The sequence below is a fragment of the Phoca vitulina genome, unplaced genomic scaffold, assembly GCF_004348235.1.
Source record: "Phoca vitulina isolate PV1807 unplaced genomic scaffold, GSC_HSeal_1.0 scaffold55, whole genome shotgun sequence".
Lineage (NCBI taxonomy): Eukaryota > Metazoa > Chordata > Mammalia > Carnivora > Phocidae > Phoca > Phoca vitulina.
In genome coordinates this window covers 7606102-7633163 of record NW_022589758.1, presented here as the reverse complement: position 1 = coordinate 7633163, position 27062 = coordinate 7606102, and the positions used below count along the sequence as shown (strand labels likewise).

General features: G+C 36.7%; 1 protein-coding gene across 5 annotated transcripts in view; it reads right to left on the bottom strand.

The window, feature by feature from the left end:
• CNKSR2 (connector enhancer of kinase suppressor of Ras 2) overlaps positions 1-27062 on the bottom strand; it is a 277726-nt gene that overhangs the window by 13495 nt on the left and 237169 nt on the right. The gene's annotated exons all lie outside the window — the stretch shown is intronic.

Sequence of the window (27062 nt, the reverse complement as noted above, 5' to 3'; positions counted from 1 at the left end):
ATTTCTGAATGACCTGGGCAACAAAGAACAATCGGGGTAAAAGAAACTGTAATCTCTTTTAGTTCATTTTATTTTGGGTTTGGGGGAATCCAAATATTGTCATCGGGCACAAATCAGCCATATTTTTTCTTTCTAGCCTGAGGCAGATTTTTATCTCCAACATCCTGTGGCATCCTTTTTTGAGTGGTATCAAGAAGGAACAAAGTAGGAGAGGGAACAGAGAAAGCGTTTTGTTCGTTACCACCTGCCTTAGAAAATGGAAGGGTGCACTTTGCCCAGAGCACAGTATCTAGATAACAGGACGCAGCGTAGTTCAGAAATCAGCAGAACTCATTTTTGTTTATTATATCGGATCCTTCTTTTGCAGAAAAGGGGCTAAACATTGAGTAAGCATAGGTAGGTCGAACGAAAGAAAAGACAATACGGCATTTTAGAAAATGATGGTCCTGGAATGCTAGTTCTGGGTAGAAGCCAGAAGGTCGTGGAGTTTCAAACAGCAAAATCAGAGGCAATCTACCTGGGGCACAAGGTCGTTCCTAAATTTAAACTGTTCCTAATTTGTCTAAGCAATTTAAACATTTTGTAAGTTGTTTTCAACACATCCTCTTTCCCCCTCAGAAACAATGTTACACGAGGGGCTTAACACCTAGTGCACTTAACCCATCCTGAACCTGAACAAGAGCCCTGAGAATTAAGTCACATTTAGTTACATTTGTGATTTCGTTTCTATAGGATTGCTGAATTCCACGCCAGGAGGCTGCAAACCCCTTCTCAGTGGAGCACCTTGCCGGAGTACAGGATGGTGGGGGGCGGATGGCTACTTCCAATGGCTACAAGTAGCCCCCGGTCTGTACAGATGAGCACAAGAGAAGAGAACTCCTTAAGGAAAGGTGTTGATTCAACTAGCAGTGGTCCCGACGCTGGCTACAAAATCTCCGGGGGTAGAGGTTTGCTTGCTAAACACAGATTTCGGGGCCCTACCTCTGACCTACTGGATCAGAATTACTGGGCATGGAACTCAGGAATCTGCAGTTAAAGCAAGCAACGCTGCCTTTTCTTGTGCCCACCGCAGTTTGCGACCCTGCTTTAGGCCAGGCACACGAGGATGGGCTACACCGGGGCTAGGGCAGGTTGCACTGACGGCAATTTTGTACTGCATACACAAGTAGTTTGTAAGTCACAAGTGCTACAAGTATAACACTGTGTGTCACAGCTCACACGATTTCAAGGTTTTTGCTGAGGAACTGGATGCAAATATCTTGGTCTACAGAGAATACAGCAAGATAAAAGAGGCCTTGGTAAACTGCTTGAATAAATTCTTTCAAGCTTTATTTTTAGGTAGTGTGAAATAGTTCTTTATTTTTGAGGCAAACGGACTGACTATAAAGACACTTCCAGGCTCAAGCCCCCTGAGTGAACTGTATGCCCATGCATTCGGAATCTCCAGGATGAGCAGCCCCCGCAAGCGGGAGCCCGGGGGGGGGGGGGGGGGGGGGGGCGGGCTCTGCTGGACTAATCTGTGGCTAATCGACATGGAATCTCCAGAACACAAACCAACCCGCTTCGTAAATGACACTGTTCCATGTAAGCCTACCTTGGACGTCCGGGAATCTCATACTTAGATGTGTCTTTAACTTTTTCAAGTCCCTTTCTGGTTCTCAACACCCTCTCCTCTTCTCTCCCTTTGTACTTTTGTCAGGCTTTCCCTAGCTCCCTATTTCTACTCTTCTTCTTTGCAGCTGACGACTTCATTTATCCCCCAATAGTCACAATACCCAAACCAGTTAAAACTAATTTATTATAATGAGACTAATTTTATTCCTTTTTTGAAAGAACAGGTGGAAATCACATGTTCCTTGAAAGAAAAAAAACAACTTTAAATTATATGGCTCTTGATGGTTTTGCTTTCTTTTGGCCAGTATCCTAACTATAAAAATATTCCCTACTTCCTGCTATTAAAATAAACTTCACTATTTAGCAAGCTTTTAACCAATTACATTTTGAAACAACAGCAACGTACTATGCTGCCTCAAGAAAATCAGTAATGTTTCTGTTTGACATATTACTTAACAAATGTTTATTGAACTTCCGCTCATCACTGAAACCTCCAGTTGTGAGGCCACCAGCCCAGCTAGATAAAAGGAAAACAGATCCTGTTTCCCTGTTACTAAACCCCTTGAGATCTGAAACGTGAACCCAGAGGTAATACCACGTTGAGTCATGTATAAGAAAACTTATTCCAATCTGGATCCACTTCCTATGCAAGCTCTTCACAGACTGTGTCTACGTAGCAATTGTTGAGGAGGATGTTTTTTTCCCTTTTTGTTTTATAAATTTAAAAATCTCCCCACTAAGAATCATTCAAATAATAAGCAGAAATAGAGATTCTAGAAACATAAGTTTTAGAAATGTAATCAGCCTTCTAATAGTGTGCCTGCGAGGAAGAGCTGATGATCCTTCAGTCAAATGCCTGAGAATTAGATTATAGGGTAAGCACATAAGCACAAACATTTGCAAGAGAATGATTAAGTTTGAATTCAAAATCGGTGACAAAAATCTTTTTCTTAATGAATGAAAGAGAATAAAACATGTGAAAATGGAAATAAAAAGTGCTTAAGCTGGGAGAGCACTTTCAAAAATTCCTACTTCTGAGTTCTGAGTGAAAATTTGGTTCCGTCTACTCCATTATCAGTGAGATTCAGGGCAAATTTACGGGCAAGGCCACTGATTACTGGTCTTAAGCTGCTTGCAGGTAACAAAGGTCACCAAGAGCAGACATCCAAGCAACACAGTGGAGTTCTGGGGAAAGCAGAACCGTTTTTGTGTGCTTAAAAAAAACCCAAAAAACCAAACTTGTTTAACATTATTATCTGGAGCCTCGCCTTTTAAATGTGTATTCAGATTTAGGTTTTTCTTTTTGAAAAACAGGAATATCTAACATCATGAATTGATAATTGGTGATACTTGTCTCAGTGTCAGTATTGAAAGAGTGGGCTGATAATACCTTGGTTCAGAATGTTCTGATCGAAAAGACTTGTTAATTGTGGTTTGAGTAGTATCTGTCCAAATTGTGAGGGCCTATTTTCTTGTAAAGGTTTAAGTTCAAAAAGACAGGATATCAGATGTAAAAAAAAAGTTGTTTGCTTATTTTTTATTTAATACCATAGGGGGAAGTAACTGGAAAGTATTTTTATTTTATGAATGAGAAGTAAAATTTTCATGACAAAGTATTCTTTTTTAAATAAAATGATACATAGTAAACGGTAATATAGTCTGTTCTTATTCTTAAAGCACTCATGGAGACCTTCAATTAGCAATTCCAGGTAAAATAAAATATTTGATAAACCTAGCCACAGGCAAAACAGATAAGGAAATACTGTTTCCAGATAATTAGAATGTTCTCTAAATTGCCAAATCACAGTTCTATCTTCTGTGTATAATTCACAGGAGATAGAGCATTTCCTTATGAAAGCAGTATCTCATCTTAATGTACCTATTGCTATACTATGACATTAGAGTGTATTTAGGACTTAATTAGTTATTATGAGTATACCACCCATTCTGGTTTTTTCTACCTGCATTAAAAACCACTATCGGAAATACAGGCACATGCAAAGTACTCTCTAAATATAACATCTATTAGCAATAGTTGAAGAGGTCTTTTATATTTAATAGTCACAAAAGTACTTGATATGTTAATTCAATTTACCACCAGTTTATTTTCAATGAAGTGTCTATAGATATTTCAGAAAAATGCACTCTGGAATTTGGCCACATTATATTGTCATCCTAAATATCACCAATCAGACTTTAAAATAGAAAATGGGAGTGGGGGTGGTGCCAGAGTGGCTCAGTCGGTTAAGTGTTGGACACTTGTGTTTGGCTCAGGTCGTGATCTCAGGGTTGTGAGATCGAGCCCTGTGTTGGGCTCGGTGCTGGGGGTGGAGCCTGCTTAAGATGCTCTCTCTCCCATTCCCTCTGCCCCTCCCCACCCTAAAAAAAAAAGAAAATGGGAGGAGTTCATTTTTATAGACATGCATTATTCAGTGAGGATTTAATGGGTGCCTATGGGTATGTATACTGTATCAAATGTTAGGGATAAATATACAGAGATGACAGTCTGATTTCAAGGAGTTCATGGCATAGTTGCACGACCCTTTCTCCATTTCTGTCTTAAAATTTTATAGTTAAGGATTATCAATAAAATTAAGATCTACTTTATTAAATACAAACATATATATACACATACACATATTTAAACTCAATTATATGACTATAATTATACAATTACCTTAATGTATATTATATGTAATCATAATATATAATTACATTAATAACATATTGTATGGGCATATTAATTTTAATTGATTAAATACCTTTGGAATAAATAGAAAATAAAAGTATTTGAAGTTTAAGGCACATTTAAAGAAGATAGTTAAAACATTAATGTATATATGTATGTGCTGAGTTTTGACGCTTACAGTAGACTTTAAAACTGAAGGGGATCATAATATGCCACCCCAAAATATGCCACTTTGACATAAGGGTTATTTTGAGCTGAAGGTAATTAAGAATCAGCAAACATAGAAAGACCTCTGGCTGTCTCCTGATCTGCCTAAAAGCAGGACATATACTTCTCTTTATGAAGGTGTTCTTTCTCACCTCTTCCATACCAGGAGAAGAACATCCTTATCATTGGAGAGAGAAAATTGACATTAGGATGGGTTTGCACAAACAAACCTTATGAAAATATCCCTTATCTTGCATTACTTTCCCCCATATATTTACTTTTCCACAATTTATGGCCCTAGAAGCCCAAACCCCTTTCCTTTATCTTGTCACTTCTCTACAATTTATTGCCCTTTGTTAAAATGGTATATAAACTTCCAGGTCTAACTACTTCTTTGGGTCTTCACTTCTTTTCTGTGAAGGCCTCTGTGCAGATAAAAATTAAAATGCTGACATGGGACAAAATTTATATACCTTTTCTTCTGTTAATCTGTCATTAGTTTAATTTGCAGGCCGCAGGCAAAAAACCTAGGAGGGTAGAGGAAAAGTTTTTTTCCTACCCTATAAAACATTTAGATCACTCTTAAGCCATTCCATACTAATTCATCCACATTTTAAAATATTTCATAGATAAGATTATTAAAAAAATCATATTAAACTCCAGTGAAACAACCTTAATAAAAAGACAACCATTCCTGGCAAATTTTTCTTTCAGCATGTGGGTGGATGGCAACTTACTGGCAGAATGGGTTGCTATTGCAACCTATTCTTTTTTTTTTTTTTAAAGATTTTATTTATTATTATTTATTTTGAGAGAGAGAGAGGGAGCGAGCAAGAGGGCATGAGCAGGGGCGGGGGTGGGGGAGAGGCAGAGGGAGAGGGAGAAGCAGACTCCCCGCTGAGCAGGGAGCCCAACCTGGGGCTCGATCCCAGGAGCCTGGGATCATGACCTGAGCCAAAGGCAAATGCCCAACTGACTGAGCCACCCAGGTGCCCCTGTTGCAACCTATTTTATGATTAATAATTACTTATTTTAGGATAATCTCTAAAATTCTCATTTTCAGATGAAATAGCTACAGACGTAACATAGTTGAAGTCTGAGACGTGAACCCACTATAGGAAATAGACTTTTTTCATACCAAGTACTTAAGAGATGAATAATGCATATATTTTTAAAAGATTTATTTATTTATTTTAGAGAGAGAGAGCACGAGTGGGAGGGGCAGAGGGAGGGGGAGAGAGAATCTCAAAGCAGACTCCATGATAAGAGCAGAGCTCCACGCGGGGCTCAGTCCCACGACCCTGAGATCACGACCGGAGCTGAAACCAAGAGTCTGATGCTCAACCGACCGTGCCACCCAGGCGCCCCTCTGCATATTTTTAATTTATGAGAATTTTCTTTTTTTTTTTTAAAGTTCATTTAAGTAATCTCTACACCCAACATGGGGCTTGAACTCACAACCTGGAGATCAAGCATTGCATGCTCTTCCGACTGAGCCAGACAGGTGCCCCAATTTACGAGAATTTTCAACCCCTACCACAACCTTATAAGGTTATAGTAAAAGGATATAATTAAATAGATCATATTCACTCTGGATGATAATTGGTGTGAAATAACTCACTGATGAGAACTGCCAATGTGGTGAATGGGTATATGATACCGACACAACATTTCATCTGTTACTATATCTGGTCTGCCAAAATAAAAAGGCAAACTGGGACCAAATACATCGCAATTGGTTTCTTGCCTATTTCTTTCAGTGGGTTCTTCTATGGTACTTCCTAACCCTTTTATGACATTCTCTTTGCTACCTGATAAGCACTCTAAAAAGCAGCTCCAGTCTTACCTAAACCTGAACCACTTATGTGACTGGGTGGTAAAAATGTCTTCAGAACACTGATTATACTTCCATGACCCAACCTATTTGATTGGCCTACCACACTTGACTTGAATGCTCCAAATTGGACATTTTGGTGGAATAACAGGTAAGGGTATCTGTACCTGGGGAATGGGGGTTGTAAAGATACATTTAGTATGTTCACTCCATCAGAATCTACTCAAAGTAAACAAAGGACTTTGCTCTATATCCTCTGCCAGGTTGCTTATCAGCAGACATGACCTGTAATCGATAAATTTTGATGCTATGCAGATTGTACTACTGCCTAAATTTCTTTAGTAACTAGACAATCAATGGCACAACTTAATTCTTGAAAATTTGATCCAGAATAGATGAAGACATATATATTTTTCAAATTAGCAGTAACAAAGATCTTTGTGAGCTTTTGCTTTCAAGAGTCCACCCTACACTTTTTTTAAAGATTTTATTTATCTGTTTGAGAGAGAGAGAGTGAGAGAGAGCAGGAGAGCACAAGTGGGGGGAAGGGCAGAAGGAGAGGGAGAAGCTGACTCCCTGCTGAGCAGGGAGCCTGATGCAGGACTCCATCCCAGGACCCCGGGATCATGACCTGAGCCCAAGGCAGACGCTTAACTGACTGAGCCACCCAGGCATCCCAGAATCCACCTTACTCTTATTCTCCTACTAAACTCATATACTAGCCTCAAAGTACTGCCATCTTGTTAGTGGTGGGATTACTTATTTAAAAATATCATTCAGTATCAGCTCCAGTATCATGATATCCCCTGAGACTGAGGGGAAAAAGAGGTATTGATCTGCAAAAGTGAGTGAAACAGTAAATTATTTTCAACAAGAGTACATCAAAACATGTGTAGGTGTGTGGGGAGGTTTGGGAGTACAGTAAGAAAAGGAGTAATTCTTATGTTAAAAAAATGTAAAGACATTATCTGCTTTCATGATGTAACATTGTTTATGATTGTAGAAGCTTGAAATGGACTTTTGCTTACTTTTTCTGGATGAGCTTAAAATATTACAAACAGTTGCAATATTTATTTTCCCTCTTCAATAACTTATAAATGTTAACGCCTTGTTACTGACCTTGATACAGCAGCCTGATATTTGGGATCATTTCCTCGTTAACAACTCTGGCAAGGAGGAACTGCTTTAGTGGTACTCTGCGCCAACTAAATTTTGTAGCAATAAGGACAACCAAAAATACCTTTCCCAGCAAAGCAAGTGCCAAGAAAGGTCAAAAAGAAAATTCAACAGATGTTTGTTTGTAAGAACCTAAAATTGTATCATAACAGTTACTTATCAGAATGCCTATTTTTCTTTACCTCGAATCTGTTACACATCTAATCTTCCACCTTAACCAATAATATTTTCATATTCTCTCTTATTTTTCAATCTAAAGTAATTACACCATAAAATATTCTCATAAATTCCCATGGTTAAAGTCCTTTGAATATTATGATATTCAAAATAATACATTTTTAGGTACTCAAAATGTATTGTGTACATGATAAGAAAGATTATTTTGGTAAAAATCACTATAAAATCATGTTTCTTAGAAATACAGCATGGATGTAAACAAATTAGCACAATCATCCATCTTAGCAAATAACTCAGAAGTTAGAAGAGTAAGTATTCAAACTCAATCTTAATTGTCTTGAAATTGTTGTTTATTACATTTTGGATCAGCAAACTCATCTTGCATTTGGGATGGAAAACTATAGAATCTAAGAACATATGAAGAATACTGTTTTAAAATGCCCTATTATACAGGAGTTTCATTTTTTTCCTTCCTGACAAAATTGTATAGCACTGCCCTTTTAAAGAAAATAACTTTTACTAAAGAGCTAGAGATATGCTGACTCTCAGTGTTCTTATGGACAAATACGAATGACTTTATAGCTATTGCAAAAGGTTTCCAGCTATATCCGTGTTTAACATTTAGCATCTCATGTTGAATTTCACACTCATCAGTGTAATTACAGAAAACTAGAATCATACAGGGACTTCATTAGGATGATAGCTCATTTTGCAAAATTCAAATGTTTGAAATGTCAGAAGGTTCTCTGTATCATACAACTTAATTTGTACTCAAATATAGCAATGAATTGCTAACTTCCTGCTAGTGAACAAAACAAAAAATCCAATTATATTAATAAACTTGTTTTCCACTTGTAAATTAATTAATTTGTAGCAACTTCATGGTGCTAGCTTATTCATAATATCCTGAAAAATTTAAAGACAATCCATATTTCATTGAAGCCAGGCTTTAAAAAAATTCCTATTTAGTTTATTTACATTAAAACAAGGACGCATGCTATCTTCTCTGGGGGTAAAAAAACCCCCATCAAATTAAAGATATGAATTTGTAAGGACATGCAAATCAAAGGGTGAATTTGGGATTCTCAAGTTCCACTTAAGACTCTCTTACCATCTCTTTTGACTGGTGCCACTGGGTGGGGGGCATGGAGTAGACTCCAACGATAGCAAAGGTGTAATTATCTCCTTAACAAGTATGAGCATCAAAAAACTGTAGAACAATGGCCCTTTTTGTTACACGTGTGTGTGTGTGTGTGTGTGTGTGTGTGTGATATTTGGGATCATTTCCTCATTAACAACACTGGCAAGGAGGAACTGCTTTAGTGACACTCTGCACCAACTAAATTTTGTAGCAATAAGGACAACCAAAAATACCTTTCCCAGCAAAGCAAGTGCCAAGAAAGGTCGAAGAGAAAATTGACCATATGACCACGTTACTACCACAATAAGATAAAATTGAAAAACTGAAAACAAGAATACATTAGAATATAGTTGTACTGGTGTGTATCATCTTCCATAGGTAATTCATCAGCTCTATCTGGATGTGCTGTATTGGATTTATAGTGATAAATTACACCAATCCTTTCTTGTTAAATCCATGTATAGTTATGATCAAATTTCCAGAATAACTTTTCTCACACAGATTTTATTGTGAACAAGTGAAGAACTAATTTAAAAGACACCAACACCGGATTTAGAAACAAATTTACACAATCCCACACTAAAATTAAAAGTAGCATTTTAAGACCACCATAAAGTGTACATTAAATGTGTTTACCATTAGGTAACACTGTCACATAATTTGAAATGAAACATTACTCTGTAGTAATTGACTATGCAGAGTATACACCATAAACATACACAAAACCAGAACCTGACCAAGGAAAATGTCATGATGACATTTTCTTTCTCCTTATTGTAAATCTTCAGCACAGGACTAGAAAGCCTGTTTTCTCTTTGTGGAAAATCAATATACTTCAAAAGCAGAAGCAAGAACTCTTCTTTAACAAAACAATGCACTTTAATTATAGAAGGCCTTGGTTCCCAAGGCCTTAGTTTTAGCCATACTAGGTAGGAATGGTTTCAGATCTTGGCTGTGTGGGCAGATCAGGTCTCCATGGTAATGAAAAAGTAAGCCTGGGAAGTGTAAAGAACTGTGGTACATTGCTCCCTGTAGAAGAAACAGACAAGCTGAAATCAAATGCAGCTTCTGTATTTAGCGCTGACAAAGCCTGAAGCTTCAGTGTTCTGGTGCTACACCTCAGCAGTTGCCATGGCAATCTGCTAAGGAAGGTGGGTTACGGATACCCACACCAATTAACTACTGAAATGTTAAATCAAAAGCCAGTTCTGGGTTCAAAGTAGTTAATTTATTCACTAGTTCTGAATTTGGTTTTCTTAAATAGGACCTATGAGTTTAAGAGAGGCATTATTGTTTTTACAAAATTCGTATAATCTAATTAGAATTCCTTTTTAAAAAAATCCTAAGAAATAGCCCTGAATAACTTTTACTCTTCTTCAGTTTAAACATTCTGTAAACATTCTGAACGCCAATCAATTTAGCTTGTTAGCTTGGTAATAACAAGGAGTGTGATACCAACACATTTCTATTTTGCTTTCCACTTTGTAAAGTGCTTCTACATACAATATTTTAAAAGAATATGCAGAAACTGTGAGATTTTCACTAGAGTTCACTTTGGTAATGAATTTTCATTTCATACTATCTACTGCATAGTACAAGTGAGAAATTAGAAGTTGGAAACAGATAAGGTGTGAAAGTTGCATTTGTTAATAGTTCCTTGCAAGGCGTGTGAATTGACTTTTTGGATTTGTAAGAGGTGATAGGAAGTAATGTTTTATCATGAGAGAAAACCAAGTAACCCAGAACACCTCAGACTTGGCATCTGTGAAGGGGAACTGGGAAGATCAGAGGATCTCCCGACTATACTCCTAAATCTGTGGCTTTCCTTCCACTTCCTACCTCCACCGAAAGATTAAAAAATAAATAAATAAGAAGATCCTTTAGCTGATTAAAAAAAGGCAGAAATATTTAGATTGTTTCAGTGAAGATGGATAAAGGGGAACTTGGAAGGAAAAACTGCAATAAACTTGGGCTGCCACGTGAGATACTTTTCAAATCGGTCTCAAGACTTAATTCTTTGCAAGTAGTTATATATCTTTTTCTAATATCCCACTATTGGCACAAATGAGCTGTGAAAGGAATCCTGTCAAACTTCAAGCTACGAAAAAAGAGTTTTGACTCCCGGGGTGGACTGTTTCACTGTTGACAGATGTCAAGGTACATGATTTTTGGATTCTGGTAAGTTAAAATTGGAAGTACACAGATTACAATCATTAGTAATAGAAGGTAAATGGTGTGCGGGTTTTTGCTGTACTTGATGGAGCATATTAATGGTGAACTTGACTTGCTGTAATAAAACCTAAATATTTTAGTTTCTTTTATATAGGTCTAATATATGTGTGTGTGTGTGTGTGTGTGCGTGCGTGTGGGTGTGGGTGTATATACATATATACATATACTGAAAAAGTAAACATTTTGCTAAATTTTAACCAGAGTTAAAGTGATATATCTGAGGGGGCAATAAGTAGTTGAGAGCATTCACTCTGCTGTCAGGATGTCTTAGCCTGAATCTCAGCTCTGCTGCTCACTAGCTGAGAGTCCTGGATCATGTTCTTTAAACTGTTTCCTCATCTAGAAGATGAGGACAATCACAGTATTTACTTCTTAGGCTTGTTGTAAGGATTAAGTGAGTTACATTATGCAAGGACATTAGCTAGTAGTTAGCACTCATTGAAAAAGTTAGCTATTATTTGGATAGATTGCTGTTCAGTAAACCTACGGGATTCAAATGAAATGCACCCTACTATAGAGGTATCGGCTTTCCCTCAGGGAAGGCAATTCTATTTTAGTGTTTTTTCCATGTGGAAAAATATTTTCTCTCTCTTCATGGGAAAAGAATGAAAGATTCAGATTTATGGGCATGCCTGGCTTCGCAGATTGTATTTCAGGTCCAGACTATGTAGCATACCTTTGTAGAAAGGATAAATCACTAAAATGTCTTCCATTCAACAGACAGGCATAGTTCACAGGAAGGAAAAAAGAGTTTTCCTGAGACACCAGTGAAAGTAAAGGACAAATACATGGTATTCAGTCATTCCATCCAGAGTGTCCTTGATATCATCTTTAAAATTATTTTATTCAGAGACTGATCAGTTAATGATGCTGCAAACCTGAATGAACCAGGTTAATTGAAACTGACTTTAGAGTTGAGGTAGCAAGTTAAAACCTCTCCAATTTTCACTTCTTTATAATTCAAGTTATGTTCATCAAATATATTTCACTAAACAACTGAAATATGTAATAAATCATATTAATATAAATGGGATTTATTTCCCATATTAATGGATATTTCCCTCTTGCAATTAGATAGCTTACTTTAAATACTAATGTGGCAAAGGATTCTAAGTATTTTTTCTTCAAGATGCAAACATAAAAGTGAGATATTGAAGACTGTTTTGAAATAAGTGTCCTCTGTGTTGGTTCTTGCTGTCAAATCCAAAAACATCACACATTTCAGCTTGTCATCATGGTGAACCATGTTACCTCTGAAGTATTACAGCTTTCCCTGATTCCAGTTTCCTCTCCTTCCGTCTCTTCCACTATGTCTAATCTTTGATCTCAAGAACACAGCCCCCTCCTGAATTCACTTCCTTATCCAATCTGGACCACTGTGACAAGACCCTTCAATTCCCTCACCCTCTCGAAAATGCACCACACATACACTTTCCAGTAATCAACCATCTGCTTTCTTACTCCTGCCTGACCACTAAGCAATTCTGGAGAAAATTGTATATCCATGCTGACTGACACAATTCTAAATTTGTTTTCTGATTTTTGGTCATTCAGGGCTACTTGGTGGACCTCTTATTAGTGCTTGGTTAGCTCAATTTCCATTTCCCCATTGGGGGGTGCTCTAAACTTCCATTAGAGTCTTCAAGCCTTACTCTCTACCTGTTGATTTTCCATTAGCAGATAACTTTTTGCCTCCACATTTGCTTCTCTCATCTGAACTTCTGAAATAATTTTCTAACTTGAAATAAACTTTCTAACCCTATTGCTTGTATTCTCCCACACCAATACAACTTCTACACTGCCATCAGAGTGACCCTGCTGAAACTTAATCTGATTATGTCATCTTCCTAATGAGATCTCCATAGGCACTCCATCATGTGTTTTTTTTTTTTTTTTTTGGATACAATCCAAACTTCTGCGTATGGAATACCAGGGCCTTTATATTCTAGTTTTAGCATAAATTTTTGTCTCATCTCTACTCATCTATATACATGCCATATTTCTCGAAATTATTCTTTTTTTTTTTTTTTCCATTTCTGCCCTTGCTGATGCTACTTTTTTCTTTCTTTACCACATAGAATGCAACCCCCTCCCCTTTTCTTTTCCTCTTGGTGAAATTTTACTTATCCAGCTCACATGTCACAGCCTCTGTGAAGCCTTGCCTTATTTCACAGGGTAGAAATAATCAAGACTTCTTAAGTGCTTTTGTGGAACTTAACATGTTTACCTTTTAAAACACTTAACATGAGGGCGCCTGGGTGGCTCAGTTGGTTAAGCGACTGCCTTCGGCTCAGGTCATGATCCTGGAGTCCCGGGATCGAGTCCCACATCGGGCTCCCTGCTCAGCAGGGAGTCTGCTTCTCCCTCTGACCCTCCCCCCTCTTGTGCTCTCTCTCTCTCTCTCTCATTCTCTCTCTCTCTCTCAAATAAATAAATAAAATCTTTAAGAAAAAATAAAACACTTAACATGTTATACTGTTACATTTGGATGTTTTTCTCTCCCATTAGATGACAAACGTTGATTATGTGATTTTAAAAAATATCTTTGTTTTTCCAGCACTTAGCAGAGTGGGTACTCAGAACATTACGGCTGCTCCATAAATATTACTTGAATTGAATTAAATCACTAAAATGCATTTTAATTTAATGTCTAAGAATATGAGATGTAAGCTGAACACTGAATAAAGAGCTCTACTGAATAACTGGGCAAGGTGCTTTACCTCACTAGATTTTCAATTTTAGTAAGAAGATCTACATCAAGTCTTTGATGTGAACTATGTGGCAGAGGAGAGAACCTTAGGAAGATAGGTCACTGAGGTCAAAGAATGCTATTTATGGCACTGTTATGTCAAGAAAGAATGATCTAGACCTTATATGAAGTGATAGTCTAGCCACTGCTAAAGGGTATTTTCTTTGAATGACCTAGATTGTCAAGTTATTCACATGTCATTCATATTAGGAGTAGATGAGGTGAGTCAGAATCTTACTAAGACTGAGGGTGAGTTTTTAATTATAAATATAGCTACAACTATACTCTTTAAATGTCCTCTGTTGACAGAGGCTGCTTAGAAGGAACTACTGCAAAAAAAAAAAATCTTATCACCTTTCTACACTGAGGAGATACTGGAAGGGGTTGCAGCCAAAGTGCTTGATATGGATTTAGTGCTACGTCTAAAATTTAGTCTTTAAGAAGATTTTGAATGGCTAGGTTTCTGTACCAGAGGGATCAGAAAAAATAGATACTATTATGACATAACCATTAGTGACTATTTCACCATTTTAAAATGCCACATTACATATCTATTCATCTTGGTATTTCCACAAAATATTGAGAATTTAACAGAAAAAGAGTAGCCAAAATTGACCCAAAGATTTGAGTGATTTACCCATTTGTTCATTCCTTTTTAACTTTTAGAATATAACATGATTTTATTTTAATAATCTTTGAAAGCTGGATTGAGATCACCTTAATTCTAAATAAGCATTCTCGAATCCCTAAAAATATCTGATTTATTATAGCACTGGATCAATTAAGTGGTTTTTCTAAAGATTCAGTCACTCATTAGAGACGACTATAACATAGTAATTAGTATTCTACTTTTCTCAAACCTAATGGCTTGTATCACTCATGCTTTCATTTAATTGGGCAATGACTACCTGAATTATGAACTCTTGGAGGTAATATACAAGCATGTCAGATACAGACAACCTCTGATTTTAGAAATTGAGCAATGGATAGAATAAAAGTTTGGTTAGGTAAATAAATTATTAATACATCATAATTCTACTTAACTTGGAAACCAATGGAACAAGTCATGATTGGAAACTCAAGGGCAACCTATTCCTTTTTGTATCAGAAAAGGATTCCAGATTGCTCCCATTATTTAGCCATAAGAATTATAACTTTATAGGCACAATACTCATCATTTTAACTCTGCTAAACTCAATTGCAAATATAATAAAGTGTTCTGGAGTTTTTAATCATTGGTTAGATGTATGCTGTGTTAAAAATATCTGGTTTATGACTGCTTTTATGATTCATCTTTGGGATGTTAATCAAGCCCTGTTTAGAAGGTTTTTGATAACTGTCAAATAAAACAAACTGCAGTATGTCTTTTTTTCTGCCTTTTCTTTCTTTCTTTTTTTTAAACTTAAGACACACAGTGAAATAGAATAGCTCTGCATTTTGTGAAAATAGTTTAACTGGCTTAAAGCTCCTGGTTTGTTGTCAATCATCTCAATATAATAAAAAGATATTTCTGAATATCAGTAATGCATAGAAATTCCTTACACATTTCATAAATTGAAGACCATGATTTGATGTTACCAGCAGAAATATTACTGATGTTTAAACAGCGGGTCACTCGTGTAATTTGGCTGTCTCATTATCACTCTTGGGCTGTATTTATTAAACTTGAAAAACCTGAAAGTTATTTATAAACTCACTGCTCAGATTAATAGGTGGAACTGCTAAATTTTGGCTGGAATTACCCATTCTCTTTTTCATCATATTATAATTGATCAGAAACTAATTCTTGGACACCTATGTCTTTCTTCTTCCAATGGTATACACAATATTTCATAAGCTATAAATCCCTAAAATAGTTGTATTTAGTATTTATTTAGTCTTGGTTCCATAACAGTGAAGTACAGGCTATAAACCTTGTTTAATACACACATGTTCAATGAACTATAGGCATGTAATTTTTGAAGGGCTAAATCTATTTCGTTTGTTTTTACCATCACCTATGTTATTACTCAGTAGGGAGATGTACAGCACTCGCTTTGTGTGAAAATCTCAAGGAACATGGACAATGGAACTCAACATTACTTTTCATTAAATCACACATTATAAAATCTTACCATGTATTCTCTAAAAACCGTAACAAAGAAATCACCTTCAAGAAATAGCCTTGTCCTTTATACACAGACAGCACATATCTAGCACTGGACCATTATAGCAAGTAATCTTATAAACAGAAATATTCAAATGTCACCCCATAATCCTTCTTAGAGCAGAGACTGATAGTATAGTTTTTTAGTACCAAGACATTATTCTTTTATGAAAAGGCTTTAACATGAAGAGGTATGAATGCAACTTGTTTCCATAATTTGAAGCTATAGGGGATGTGAGTCTGGTTACAGTATAGAAATGCTAATTCTTAGGAAACACTGAATGCAGCTGACCAAGAAATATGGTTGATCAGGGATAGGACTCTGGTCTAAAACAATAAGTTAGTAGAAATCTCTGGTATTCTTATTTCCTTACTCTTACTAACTTTTGTAGACAGCCAAAGTCTGTATGGTTCTAATACTCTATCTTGACACATTCTGGTATTGATTGAGGTGATGCAAGAACAAAGGATTAAAAATCTTGCAAACTGTCATAATGAGGTCACCTGATTTTTATATCCATTTTCCCCCTTATTTGCAGAATAAAAGCTGGTGAGTCAGTATCTATGAAACTTTCTGAAGAGGAAAAAACATAAAATGATATAATGTAAGCTTTAGTATTTTTGCTTGTCACCAATATACTAACTGTAAGAGGAATGCATTAAAAATGAGATTAATACACATAAGTAATTGCTGCATGCATTAAAACCTTGATAATTTCATGAATCAAAAATATAAAGACATGAGTAAAATGTATTTGGGATCTAACACTGAACCACAGGGAAGAACTAAGCGGCACTCCAGACATGCAGGGGACTAGAAGAAGCCCTAGAATTTTGGGTTTTGTTTTTCTTTTTCTTTGTTTTTTTTTTTTTTTAAAGATTTTATTTATTTATGAGAGAGAGAGAGCGAGAGAATGAGCAGGGGCAGAGGGAGAGGAAGAAGCAGACTTCCCACTAAGCAGGGCTCGATCCCAGGACCCTGAGGTCATGACCTGAGCTGAAGACAGACGCTTAACCGACTGAGCCACCCAGGCGCCACTTACTTTTGTTTTTCTAGTGGTGAGGAGAGGAAACACATAGTCAAATATGGACCCTAGATGATAATAAATATTATTTTAAAACTTTAGACAAATACTAGTTTTCAATAGTCAGTAGTTTAAAAAAATGAAATTCCAGCAATACAAACGTAAACTGTCCCAATAAGAGAGGGAAAGGAGATGCAGCTGAAGTTAAGGTAGTTACAAGGAGATTCCTTAGAAAAAGCTTCAGGTGAAGGAGGGTTTCTATAAAAGATGGAAGAAGAGGCTACTAGAAATGAACAAACAGAAAATAATACTGATTCCTTGTAAGAAGATTGTCAGGAAGGCAAATGTTCTGCTGAGTCTTCTGAAAAAACCGGAGACAGAGTTTTTAAAAAAAAAAATTAAGAAAAAATAAATGACACAAGAAAGTAGAAACATATGGCTTCAAAAATATTTTAGGCTTTTCCTGCATGGAAAAAAGTCCTCATACTAGGAAATTTAAAAAGAAATGCTTCTCAAGGTAAGGGACTACTAAGACCCACTTGGTAGTCTCTTTGAACCAGCAGAAAAATTTTGGGAATTGAACAAACTTTTTGGAAATTATTTTAGGGCCACTCTCAGAATCCCTCAAGACTTACTGCTTAAAGAGAGTTCTCTTATCCAAACAAACCAAACCCAGCACGGGTTCTACAGAGAATGAAATGATAACTCTGACATAGATACATGGAAACATTTTAGAATAGAGTATGATTGGAAGGAGTTTCATTTTTTAATTTCAGCTGAAGGACCAACATGGATTCAATACAAATGAAGCATTTTAAACTGGCTTTTCCTTTCTGGACAGTATCTCTAGTTTGGGAGACAAGAGGAAAGCCAAGGGCAGTGAGCGTGTCCTGCATCTGATTAAATTTCGCATGATATCCTTATGAATAAAGTACTGTAATATTTCCAATACACTTGGTGTGGGGACACTAAAAAGAAATAGGGCATACAGATGAAGGTCACCAGGACAGTGAGTTATCTGGAACTCATGTCATAAAGTTAAGGTGGTTATATACATTCAGTTCAGAGATGAGACAACACAAAATATGTTAGATAACAAAATTCCACTGTACAGTTTTGGCCATGTACAATATACAGGGCACTGTGGTGAGAGCAAAAGCAAGGCCATTATGCTGAAGAGATCCATGAAACTTTAGAGATGGAAGAAGCCATCAGGTTCAAGTGACCGAACTAGCTTGGGAAGCCCTGACTGGTAGCTGGTTACTCAGCCCACTCTTAATCACTGAGTACTGGGGAGCCCACTAAACTGACAAGACCAGTTATTCCATTCATGGGCAAGTGCAACCACTGGAACATTTCCCCCTCATTTCAATCAAAAAGCCCCTATGTACCTTCCACCTATGAAAGACTATCTTAGCCCTCTTCCACATGTCAGCCATTTACATACTTGCTCTGTGGTTTTCTAAGTTGCAATGTCAAGATCCATGAGTGGAAAATTTTTAGAAAGTCAGCTTGCATATCAATACAAGGGAGAATTTTTAATTAGAGCTGTCCAACATGAGTTGCCCTGCCTGGGGGCAATAAGCTCTGAGCGCCTGAAATATTGAAACAGAGTCTCAATAACAATTTTTCAAGTGTATAAAGAGTGTTTCTGTATTAAGTGGGAAAACAAATATTTCCAAGTCTAAGTTCTATGTTGAGATGGCTAATTATTCTGCATATTTACATACAGCATGGCACACGTCATACGTCTTCTCCAGCAAAAAAACAATTTATCTATTAAATGAATTCTTTACCTTAATATAAAGCATTTAAAATGGGTTCTATAGTATTAACCGGAGAGACACTATTCGCTGTAGCACATACACAAAAACACCCACAAAGGTGTTATACATTTAAAGAAGCATTCCAAGTTAAGCCGAACTTTTCACTTCATTATTCAGCAAAGATGTTCAGCATTTGTACAGAATTATTTTTGGAATGGTAAACATCTTTCCTACCTCCAGTGCCAGGGCAAAACTCCTTCTAATTAGGTTAATAAAAGAGTCTTACAACCCAGGATGCTAAATCAAGAGATGGCTGCCCAGCAAGTACACACGGTGTAAGTGGACAATAGAGTACAAAGTGAGGGGTTTGGCTTACTGTCAGAGTTGGCAGCAGGGTTGTATTAAAACCGCAGTGATTCCAGCTGCCCTCCTCCCTGCTCTTTTTAGAAAAGGCATGAAAAAAACCCCTGTGTGTTGGCATTGTTAAAGAACAAGGAGAAAACAGCAGAGATGCTCAAGGTAAAAGGTATAAAGTTTAAGTTCAGTGATACCAAGTTGTGGGCTATTTTCCCTCACCAAGAATCCCTAAAGTGAACGCTATTTTAAGATTTCCATTTTCTAACTTACAGAATAGACTCTAAATGAGGCCAGAAACAACCACAACAATAATTTAAGGAAAAAATTATAGCTAAAGAAGCCAATAAAGTCGTGGATGAGAAAATATGGAGGTCTTAAATGAATAGATCTTAGGCATGAAGTCAAAATATTCTACGAATGATTTACCAAAAAAGAAATAGCACAATAAAAATATCACATTCAAAATCGTGGAGGATTAGGGATTATAAATGTGGAAGAAAGTGAAAAGCTGTTTAAAATGCTAAGGTTCAAGTTTCCCTAAAATAGACAATCAAAATACAGTATAATTTTCTGTATTTGGCACTCGGCTAACATTAGGAGGTTTTTCTGATAATTAAACTCCATGTTAGTTGTACTGTAAAATTAGGAAGCATCTTCTCAATCTTGAAAGGAACACTAATCTATGTCAGTATATTATTATGCCAGCAGAGTATTAGGGCCACTCTAATATTATACTGACCATAGATTAATATTCCTTTGATGACTGAGAAGATGCTTCCTAGTTGCATAGTACAAATCAATGAAGATCGTTAGACATCTGATTTATGTTCATCAGTATAGCTGAGCAACCAGAATGCATTTTCCCCAACCATAATGTTTAAGGAATGAGTCAAAGCAGAAATAGCTCTAAAAGGGATCTCATCTGATTCTAACCAGTTTTATCAATCTTGCATAAGTGATAAGTACCTTAAAATGAACACAGAATATGTGCCATCTCTTAAAGAATCATTTTTATAATATTATTAATTGGTTAGTTGGGAAAATGACTGGCACAAGATAATAAAGATGCTGCATACTTTAAGTTGTTCTGTTTCATGTTATCAGAAAGAAAGACCTTTCTTATTTCTTGAAGATAATTCACAAATTTTTGTTGTAAGTAGACTTATGAAGGGCTATGGAAGATATACTCTTAAGATAGTATCTAGTATGTAGTAAATAAACAATAAATGTCAAATAAATGAATATGAATAAATGAATACATGCTTAGAACTAATTAGACTACATATTGATATAGCAAACCAAAAGAACAAGATGGGGGCTTAGTTTACATTTTAGTAACCTAAATCTAGATAATGAAATGTAGGGGACCCATGACTAAGAAAGTTAAAGAATTTGTAGCTCTGAACTGAATCCATGAGTTTAATAACTATCATTCTTATTCTCAAGTATTCTACAATTTTTGTGAAATAACTCAAAGTTGATTTCATTGGCATACTTTGTGCTTGTAATAAAAACACATGCATATGAAATTGTCATATTACATTCCTGAGGTAAGAACCTTGTAGAAGTTATCAAGCATGAGGTTTAAATATTAAAATACTTTTTTATGACCAACTGTCACTTTTGCATTTAAAATACATAGTAATAGGCCCTTTCCCCCTTATCGAATGACATAATAAGAGTACTTTTCCATTAAAGGAAAGTTTCAGAGTATAATAGATGGAGCTATTAAAGACCAACTATTAGCACTAAGATGTACCTATGGCCTAGCATAAGAAAGGCCAGAAGAACAGAGCTAGTGAGAACACTGGAAAAAATAGGAAGATGGTTTAGTAGAAGGGTTAGTGTTTTATAACTTATATAACTTATAAAAGCTCTAGGTAAATTCTGACCACCAGGCGCAGTGGTTCTGAAGCCCATCCTTGAGTTCTAAATTCTAGTTTTTGGAGGCTAGACTTGCTGTGCTTTTTAGCTAGCTGTCTCTGGCTTAGCTGTTTTCAGTGCAGAACTTTGGGGTCAGATGACATTACTGGGAGACCTTCATCAAGAAGGCTGGGCAAAAGTCTTATGGCACCAAGGCATTAGGGAGGTAGGCAACGAGCTTCTGATATATGAGGATGGGGGTGTGTATCAGAGGGGGTAAGTGTGCACGTACAGCCATTGTCATTTCTTTCTTCTCACATTTCTCCTCCCATTGTTTTTGAAAAGGTCAATAGGTAACTGCTGCATTTTCTAGGGTGACATGCTGGGATTGGGGCCAGGTTCTGAGGTGGTATGGGAGTTATCTCATAAGATTGTTGCTTCTATTATAAACTATGGTCGTTATCAAAAGAATTTCTGAGGAAAAACTACCTGAAAACCAACTAAACTATACCTCACCTCCCTACTAATGTGGAGTGACAGGAAAAAGATACATGAGGAAAACAAATTCATACAAGAATTAATTTTTAAAACCTTAACTTGGAACAGAAGTTACCTCCGGAGAGGGAGGAGATAGGGTTGCTTTTTATTTTCATCATTGTTTTATTTGCTTAGCAATGAGCAAGTTATTACTTTTCAATTAAAACAATAAAAGAAAAACATGGGGAAATTGACACACTTCCAAGCTACGTTGTTTGGTGCAATCTTGTTATGTCTTAATCTACCATCTTCCAGTAGTTGGTAACCAGAGGAGGCAGATGTCATATGCAAAGGGAAGAAAGGGAAGCACTTGGGATCTTCAGCTTTCTCTGGCAAGGGTGGCCAAGGTAAATGGAGACTGAACTTAGGACAGGTTCTCATAAAATAAGCTAGAGATTACTCCACTTGAGAAACTGACAATATGCTATTACTGACCTGAAGAAAAGTGGTTTGCTTTCCTGATGTGTGAAAATAGTAGCACGCGAAACTGTGGCTGAACCTAATCAACTTGCTTGGTCAAACAAACTGTAAATCCTAACTTGTCTTACCTACACTGGTGAGGGGCTGTCATTCTTTTAATGTGAACTTCAGTTCTTAGCTGCCCACATCTTCTGCTGGTGTGACTCTGTAGCATCGAGAATTCATTCTTTCGCCATTTAAATCTGGCTTCCTGTCTTAGTAACATTCCTGAGATTATTTTCCTGGCAGATGCAGGGCTATTGGTTATTCACTCAAGCACAAATTGCAATATCGACACATTTTACAAAGGAAACAGGACGAAGCTAGGTGGCTTCATCCACCCAGGGGGCCAGCCTTCCTTCTGCAGACAGCAGATTTTGGGAGGAAAACAACTGCCTAGGGGTGCTGGTAGATCTGGTTTCCAACCATGAACTGGTTCTTTCACATGTCCTATTCTTGTGGCCTTCATCTTTGAAATGGGATTAAATCAGGAGAGTATGGTTTCAATAATAGAGAAGATGACTCTTCTCTAAGAGTTAAGTGAGCCATAACACAAAGAGCAGTAATTGTAGTTATTCGCATCCCAGCTTAGTGGTGTCCAGCATGAAGAGGGTATGCCAAACATGCAGTACTGTCCCTCTCTTTACAAAATACCCAACATGAAGAATTCTGTGATGGTTTTATTCCTGTTTTATGTCACACGATGGATAAAACATTAACTTCAGCTTTAACTATTATATTATAAAATGGAAAAGAATTGGTGACAAAAGGGGTTAGCTATTATTTATTCATTCATTCATCCAATGGTGTCTGGCCTACCATGGGCCATATATCATTTTAGGCACCAGGTGTACAAAACAGGAATAAAATCCCTGCTCTTCAGAAACTTATATTCTGGTGGGTGGAGATGGAAATAAATCAGTGAACAATATTTGATATTATGCTCAGAGTGATAAAGCGGTGAACATTATAAAACAGGGGGTAATATATCAGAGAATGAATGGTGGTGGTTATGGTGGTGAGGGGTCCTCTGGGTCAGACTGGGTTGTCAGGGTAGAACTCTCCGAGGGGAAAATATGTGAACTGAGACCCGCATGGTATCTATAAACACATTTCAGTAAATAGATATAACGTTATTGTTATTTGGAATAAAAGGTTTCTTTTGAGTTCCCAAATTCCAGAGTCAAAAAGGAAAGGAATAGTGAGTGATAAGAATGTAAAGTGAGGAATATTTCTATTTTAGCTCCTAGGATATGGCTAATGTATTATGTTGAAATGTACAAAATTGCTGATATTTCATCATTTGACCTACAAAAACAGCAATTCATATGGTTTGACTCAATAGCTGGCACTCAACAAAGTTAGGGCACGTAGTCAGGTAAATGTTATTTATTGAGGTTTACTAGTATTAATTCACTATTTAAGTATTATAATTGCCCTCATTGCCTAAATCCAAATATGCATAAAATCTACATAAATTACACAATTATAAAAAAATTATTGGAAGACTTACGGTGTGTCAGATATGGAAACTAAGTGTTTCTGGTGTTGCCTCATTTGATCCTTATATAACCTCATGTACAGCTACCACATGATGTAACAATGAAGACACTGAGGTCCAGAGGTGTTAAATAACTTGATCCATCATACCACTTGCAAGTGGCAGAGTGACAAAGCAAGGATTTAAACTGAGAAATATCTTCAGAGACTGTATTCTAAGTTCCGATCACTTAGTGTTTACAGGAAAATACACTTATTCCTTTCAAAAGTCAACAATAATTATACCTAACTTGCTGAATTTTCAGGTTTACATAATATTTATCCCCTTTTAGATATGGAACATTTCGTTAGTGTCTAGACTTAAATGATGTGATGTGATCTGGGGTACATGTTTGCATATATATATATATACATATATATATATATATTAAAAGAGTGCCACACTACTTGAACAAATATATTTGCAGATATAGCATACATAACAGTGGAGAGACTCGTGTGGATAGTAATGACAAACGGTTTGGTACACTTTTTTCTTTATGATCTTAAAAACAAATCAAGTTAGTCTCAACTACTCATATAGTTATTCCATTTCCCTTGCTATTTGGGCATATGATGCAATCCTGGCCAATGCAATAGGGAGCTAAGTCTGCTGGAAGAATCTAGGAGAAGTTTTCTTTGATCTTACAAACAGGACTAAAGATAGGGCGCCCTGGATGCTGGTCTTTGGCTCTCGGGATGTTGTCTTATAAGAAGTGATGCTTAGAGCTGTTGGCATTACAGAAAAGTGAACTGAGAGGCCCGATGCTGCAGAGCCACAAAATGCACTCCAGAACAACCCCACTTCTGAACTTCCCAGTAATATAAATCCAAACTATAACCAGTATCAGCATTTTAGCTAGACTCTATTTTTTATCTTATCTTCAAAATCAGAAAATATGGGATTAAGAGAACATTTGTTTACCACTTTCTAGATTTTTCTGTGTTCTTTATATATACTTGTTACATAACCAGCCAAGAATAATGCCCTTAAACTTCACAAAAGTGCCATATATAAGGTTCTCTGCTATTTTTTCTCTGACTTTAATGCACGTCTTTTTATTCACATTTCTCATATAGCTTTTCCATCTGTTTCCTTTAGACTTGAACTATAACTGAAGATATTGCTGATTATGCCCTTCTAAATTTTTTGTGTTTGTGCATAATTGATCTCAACAATCAATAAAACAGTAAAACGTGCTGCAACACTTTTATTTTCAACTTGCTCCTTTTTTCCTTTTACACAATTTCATATTCTGGGAATATCTTTCCCTTGCCCACATACTTTGTACCTGGATGTTCTTAAAAATAAAATTCACGGCTTTTAGAGACTCTTCAGGAAATTACTTTAGGACCCTTAAAATGATTGAAGAGGATTAATCTGTCTTCTTCTGCACTATATTGGTAGTCATTATCTAGCCTCTCTGCCTAGATAATTTAAGATATTAGGCCATTGAGCTGCATATTTTACACAGCTCTTAACTTACCAATGTTGTGCAAAGGAGGAAAAAATTACCTTAAAATGCATTTCTCAGAAAATCTCATTTTGAAAGCATCAGTAAATATCTTGGCCGGATAAGCTGATGGGCATTGTAGCTACAAGATGACAGATTTTTTTTTTTAAGATTTTATTTATTTATTTGACAGAGAGATAGAGAGAGAGAGCACAAGTAGGCAGAGTGGCAGGCAGAGGGAGAGAGAGAGAAGCAGGCTCTCTGCTGAGCAGGGAGGCGGACGTGGGGCTCGATCCCAGGACCCCAGGATCATGACCTGAGGCGAAGGCAGCTGCTTAACCAACTGAGCCACCCAGGCGCCCCAAGATGACAGATTTTATCCACCCTCCCTCCTCTGGAAAAAAACAAAAACAAAAACAAAACACCCTGGGTTTTGCTTTAGATTTCTAAGACCACGCTAATAAATGTGTAAATTAAGTGAGAATAGTGGTAGTTCATCTCTAAGACAATGAAAAAGAGAACATTATAACTTCATTGAGTACATGGAGGCACCAAGAATGTATGGCTAGTAAAGAGTATTCTTATAACTGCCAAGAGGGAAATCAGCAGGATTAAAAGGATAAAGCTTTTGAAAACCTCATCTAAACTGTCTAGTATGGCAAAGAAAAGAGAGCTATTCCAAGTAGATTTCAACCTGCATTAACCAAAACAGTATTTTAATGTTATGGCAGGTGATTTCCGAATGAAGTTTATTTTTATATTTTGTCCACACCTTCATGATTTATATTCCTTGGAAGTTGCACAGGCTGACATAATTTATAATTTAATTTAACTGAGGTATTATAAGGCCCACATCTCAGTAAGCTTCGAAACTGCTAATTGGGATAATAGGAAATTACTTGTCTTCTCCCAAATGCCAGTGAAGTAGGTCAGGATAATTAATATGCAAGCTGACTTTTCAGTCAAAGGAAAACAAGACAGGTCTCATCTGTGTACTTTTAATACCATCCATCTTACACCAAAATGAATTCAACCTGTGAAAAATCATAGCATGATTCAGTTAAATAACTGAATTTCAAAATAAGAGAAAACGTAGTCCAACCATGAGAACACAGATTGAAGACCGTTCTAAAGGAGGCTAAATTTACACTTCATAAGCAGGGAAATTAAAAAACAACAACAACATCTAAGTCACCGATTTAGGTACATCTTGCTTTTTATATTGCTTTGCAAACTTGTAAGCACTATATAATATATATTATATTATATAAAGTTAAGGTAAATATAAATGATAAGAGAGGAGTTTGGTTGATGACATAGCTCTTCATCCGTAAAGCAGAAGGTAGGCTATATTTTCACATTTTCTTCCATTACTCCTGCCCACTTGCCTGATGCTTCTTATTTTTAATTTCTTGGAAAACTACAAAAAAATATTTGGAACTAGAGACACGAAACTTACTTCCCCTGCAGGTCCGTACTGGATTAGTGCAAATTCACTTTAGTAGGTCAAACCAAATGCTGGCCTAGAGCTGGGCAGTTAGTAACATGCCACTGCTGGGCTTCATCTGTAACAAGCACAGGTGCCCGCCAAGCTGTGGGCAGCAGAGTGAGGGCTCCGTGGCGGAGGGCCTGCCACCAGCCTGGGACTGATGGCGTGGTCACGGCTTCTATCGTGCCTCTAATTTTGGCTCTGTTGATATAACACCCAGCAGCTCAATTTGAGTAAGAAGCCTGGAATACCTGCTCCTAATGGCCAAGCCGGGGCAGTCACGAACACGACACCCTTTAACTAGACCTTAAAAATTCTTTTGAAAACACTGATTTTATAGCTGATTTTCTCAAATGACATGTTCATCAAATTGCACACTCCTAAATGTTAAAAACAGTAATGCAGAAAGTCCATCATTAGGAAAGTAAACATACATTCTGTTAAGTAAAAAGCATCTTCTACTAGGCGACCATGAAATGCACTGCTCTGCTGAGAATGGTCTGAAGAACACTGACACATCAAGTGGCAAGATTTGGGGGAAAATGCCCAGAAAGAAATGGGGCCCTGAAAGACAGTGCATGGCCTCCTCTCGTGAAGCAGATCCAACT